Genomic DNA, 5,121 nt, shown 5'->3' on the forward strand with positions numbered 1-5,121 from the left:
CGCATCTGGGGCCTGTGCTCCGCAACGGGAGAGGCCACGACAGTGAGAGGCCCGCGTACCGCAAAAAAAAAAAAAAAAAAAAAGACAAAATAGCCACGCTTCTATGGACGCACTATTGGGAAAAAGCATGTCCTAAGCAGGGAGAAGGTAAGGGCACCGAGGCACAAACATGCTTGGTATGCCCAAGGGACAGCTTCTAATCCACGGATTTTATTATTTAATCCATGATTCTAGCAGGTGTTTTGGATTGCAGTTGATAGCTGTGGATTTAATAATTTTAAACGTAGTAGCCTTCATTTCTTGGTTGCACCAGGACTGTTAAGCACTTTGTTTTGTTTTGCTGACATACACTTATTCCTCTTGGCACGTAAAATTCTGAACATCAGTGATATCATTCTTTTCCTAATCACCAACTGTGATGGTGGTATGGTCGGGGGGGACCTTGTAAAGATAGATAACAAACCAAGAAAATCAAATTAATACTGGCAATAAATTAAATACTTTGTTGGAAGTCTCTCGGATTCATAATTTGTGTAAATGATTTATAATGTAATTGATCATCTGCTTTCCTGATTATTACATGAACCACAAGGAATACTTAAAACTACCCTACTCTGTTGTGGAGAAAAAAATAACCCATATCAAGAGGTCTGAGTCAGTAATATCTTGGCAAAACTTGATCTGAATGTCAATTGGCCGCATCATTTGGAAGCAGTTTTGGTGTCCAGTTCAGTGGATTTTTTCCAGTTTCCATGAAATACAGATATCCATAGCTCTTCATCCTGGAAAACTGCAGCTAGATGTGTTCTGTTTCGGCGTTTCTCAAAAGTAGTTTATTCCACAAACATTAGAGGGCAGCATTTGATAGGGATTTCAAAAAGGCCGAAAATTCTCCACATCAAACCCGCCTGAATGCTCCATTGGGCTAGGCTTTTCTCTCTTCTTTTCTGGTTCCACTTTGATTTCAAGCCAGGAAATGCCTTTTCCTGTGGCTTTCACTGCCCACTGTCCTCTTCTTCCTCAAGGGACACAGCGAGCTGGCTGGGGTTCATAGTGGATTAGTGCTCAGCATCTCTTTTCCCTCCTTTTAGGATGGGGCCAAAGGAACGCCAAAAACTCTATCTCCCAATTCCCTTATAGTTAAGATTCCAGATGTGATTTAAGTTTGTCCAGTCAGATGCGCTTTTGGGACAATTGAAAGACGGATATGTACCTGGAGGGGCACTGTTGCTGCTTCTGTTTCCTGCAGGCAAGCCTGGTGCGGAGGGGTTGGGCTTTCTGGAGTAGCATGACCATGTCCAGTCACTAGCTTCATGGGGGTCATGGCGAGGGGTCTGAGCATGCAGTTTTTGCTGATGCCAGTGTAGCAGTGTGACTTTGAAAGCAACAGCAGCAGCGGTGGGGCATTGTGATTCCGATTGCTGTTTAGGCTGTGAGTTTCTGTAGCTAACAGTTCCAGGGCAGTTTCTGATCGTATCTTCTTGATTTTACCTGGTTCCTTGGCAGACAGTTCTGTTGTCTGGGAGCCATTTCTGGAGGCCTTGCCTCAAATTTGCTTCTCCAGATCTTCCAGAGTTTTCCTTTTTTTTTCTTTCATTCATTTATTTATTTAATACCTGTATACATGTAGTAGTTTCAGAATTGTTTATGTACACTTGTCTTTAGACTTGCAGTTTCTACTCATTCCCAGAGTTACTTAGGTCAGTTCTCTTTACCCCCATACTCTTCCATGAGATTTATCATAGTTTATTTATTTATTTAAAATTGAAGTATAGTTGGTTTACAATGTTGTGTTAGTTTCTGGTGTACAGCAAAGTGATTCAGTTATATATATATATATATATATATATATACACACACACACACATATGCATATATATGTGTATGTATATATATTCTTTTTTAGATTCTTTTCTTTTTTAAAAAATAAATTTATTTATTATTTTTGGCTGTGTTGGGTCTTCGTTGCTGCATGTGGGCTTTCTGTAGTTGCAGCGAGTGGGGGCTACTCTTCGTTGCAGTGTGCGGGCTTCTCATTGCAGTGGCTTCTCTTGTTGTGGAGCACGGGCTCTAGGTGCCTGGGCTTCAGTAGATATGGCTTGCGGGCTTCAGTAGTTGTGGCTCACAGACTTAGTTGCTCCATGGCATGTGGGATCTTCCCGGACCAGGGCTCGAACCCGTGTCCCCTGCATTGGCAGGCGGATTCTTAACCACTATGCCACCAGGGAAGCCCCCAGATTCTTTTCCATTATAGGTTATTGAATATAGATCCCTGTGCTATACAGTAGGTCCTTGTTGTTTATCGGTTTTATATATAGTAGTGTGTGTCTGTTAATCCCAGACTCCTAATTTATTCTTCCCCCCCTGCTTCCCCTTTGGTAACCATAAGTTTGTTTTTGCGGTCTGTGAGTCTATTTCTGTTAAATAAGTTCATTTGTATTATTTTTTTAGATTCCACATATAAATGATGTCATATGGTATTTGTCTTTCTCTGTCTGACTTACTTCACTTAGTATGATAATCTCTAGGTCTATCCATGTTGCTGCAAATGGCATTATTTCATTTTTTTTTAATGGCTGAATAATATTCTATTGTGTGTATATAACACATCTTCTTTATTCATTCATCTGTCGATGGACGTTTAGGTTGCTTGCATGTCTTGGCTATTGTAAATAATGCTGCTATGAGCATTGGGGTGCATGTATCTTTTCAAATTAGAGTTTTTCAGTGTTTTATACTCACCCAATTCTCTGCATTTCTTAAATGCCTTCCTGCTTAAAATAGCTAAACTGGTTTCTGTTTTTCTAAAAGTGACCCATGAATGATACATTGGCTGAAGGTAAGCAAAAGCTACAGCCCAAGAATAACGCTGTCATCCATATCTCTATGATCTTTGTAGCCTTCAGGTGAACTGATGAAAAACCACCATGAAATCTCAGGAGTAATGAGTTACTTCTTCCTGTGTTCCTTGCCCCACTTCTAAAGTACAATAATTCTATCCCACCACTGCTACTATTATAATGGATGTGAGGTGGTAATCTCTTGGACTGCGTGTTGGCAATCAAACTCACAGCCATAATTCATTCAAAAATCATTTACCAAGCAGATGACAGTGAGCCAGTCTAGAAAGGCTTGTTAGGAACTAACCACACTAACATTAGTGTAGTGTGGCTTCCCTGGTCCCACAGACCCACTGGCTGATGCATTCTGATATCACTGGCCTAAGGAATCTACAGATCTGAGGATGCCTGCCAAGTTCCTCAACTATTCTGCATACTTTCCTTGTGAATGAGGCACAGCTGGGATGGGTTCCCTGACATTATCCACACACTAGTATGAGAAATATCTAAGCCCTTTCGACCTCATAGGATTGGCTGTAAACAAGACACATTCTACTTATTTATGCTTTTCAACAACTGCTCTTCCAGTCCAAGGGCACTTTACATGAATATGCAGTATACCAGCCACTCTTAGAATGACATTGTTACTCCAGATGGTGTATCAAATACAGAGTCTCTGGTAAGTGGATTCTTTACTGATAAATGTCCAGATTTTCACATAAGATACTTGATAAGATTTCAAACTGAACCTACAGTGTACAAAATTAACCTCAGAGTTTGATTTTCAGGGAGTCACAAACTGAAATTCCTCAATTTTCTATGACCAGTATGCTACGAGAATCCCTAACTTTTGTAGCTGCAGGGCTGAGATTGCTATAAGAATTAGAAAAGGAATCAGAGATTTCCAAGTACTCAATCTCTCTTAAAAACCCACCATTGAAATTTCACTGCATAAGGAAGCCCTCTACCTTCTTTGTCCATAGAAACTGTTTTTTGTCATCCTGAGAGCTCCCTTCCGGGAGGAAGCTGTTACTCCCCCCTCACATCTGCTGTCAGCAGGCCAGGCACTAGGACCAGGTCCCATTTTTCCCTGGGGTCATATGCAAAACCAGACATTTCAAAAGGAAGTTTATGTTTTGAAAACATTGCAAGAATTGCTTAATTTTTATCAACCAAAAAAATAAAAAGCAAACTTTTTACAAATTGATGTTGAGGCTATTTGGCTCAGAAGCATGGCTGATACTTTCAGATGGGGTTAAATTTGTCTCCAGGGGTGACAATTCCCTGGTCTTTACCCTATAACTTGCTCCCTGGAACCAATTTTCGTATCTGTTAGGATTCTTCACTTGTAACAACATAAATCAACTCTGGATAACTGGATTGTTGTAGTGGTTAATAGCTTAGGCTTTCCTAAGGTACAAATTCTGACTCTCTAACTTACTAATTGTCACTGGACAATCAAACTAATCTCCATTTGCTCTCTGCAAAAGGGAATAATAAAAATACTACATACTTCATAAGGCCTTGTGAAGAACAAGTGGGAAATTACATTTGAAGTTTTGGTACGTGGTAACAATTTGGTAGATTTTAATTATAATTTTATTTCTAGCTGGCCCTTCATTTCTTGAAAGAATCATAATGATCATTAAATAAATCCCTGCTGCCTCTCACCCTGGAGTCCACCACGTAGAGTTGTTGATGTAATAAATAAGTTGTTTCCGAATGAGCACTTGTACTTTGCAGTGTCGGCCCTCGTGGCGTTAAATTTGGAGCTTATGCTTGAAATCGTTTGTGTTAGTCCTAGAGTGAGCAGACCTTGACACAAAGTTGGGAATGCAAGAGGTTTATTGGGAGGTAATAAAAGAAGTGGGATCACCTTCAGACTGTGATGTAAACTCTGGTGGCAGCGAAGGGAGAGGAGGAGGAAGCAGGACTGGGGAAGGAGAGCCTCAGACTGCGATGCAGAGATGACAGAGCTTCAGCCAACCCAATGCGGAGCTCTAGAGCAAAGATTGCTCTTAGAGGAATATGCAGAAATGGCCAGGCCCTGATGTCCCTGCTGTGCTGTCATTGGCTGGGGGATACCTTGGAAAAGAATGGTTTCAGCCTGAAAGTTAATGGCAGATCCGAAAAGCATGCACAGCTGAGGCTGCCAGCAAGTTCTTCTTTGAAGGGAGTTCTGAGTGGTCAGCCTCTATGGCTGTCATGGTCCCACCCCTTGTGCTGCATGGCAGCAGCTTCTCTAGGGTTTCAATGAGCCTCTCTTCCTAATGGCGAAGTT

The sequence above is a fragment of the Monodon monoceros genome, unplaced genomic scaffold, assembly GCF_005190385.1.
Source record: "Monodon monoceros isolate NGI ecotype Baffin Bay Population unplaced genomic scaffold, NGI_Narwhal_1 Super_Scaffold_4, whole genome shotgun sequence".
NCBI lineage: Eukaryota > Metazoa > Chordata > Mammalia > Artiodactyla > Monodontidae > Monodon > Monodon monoceros.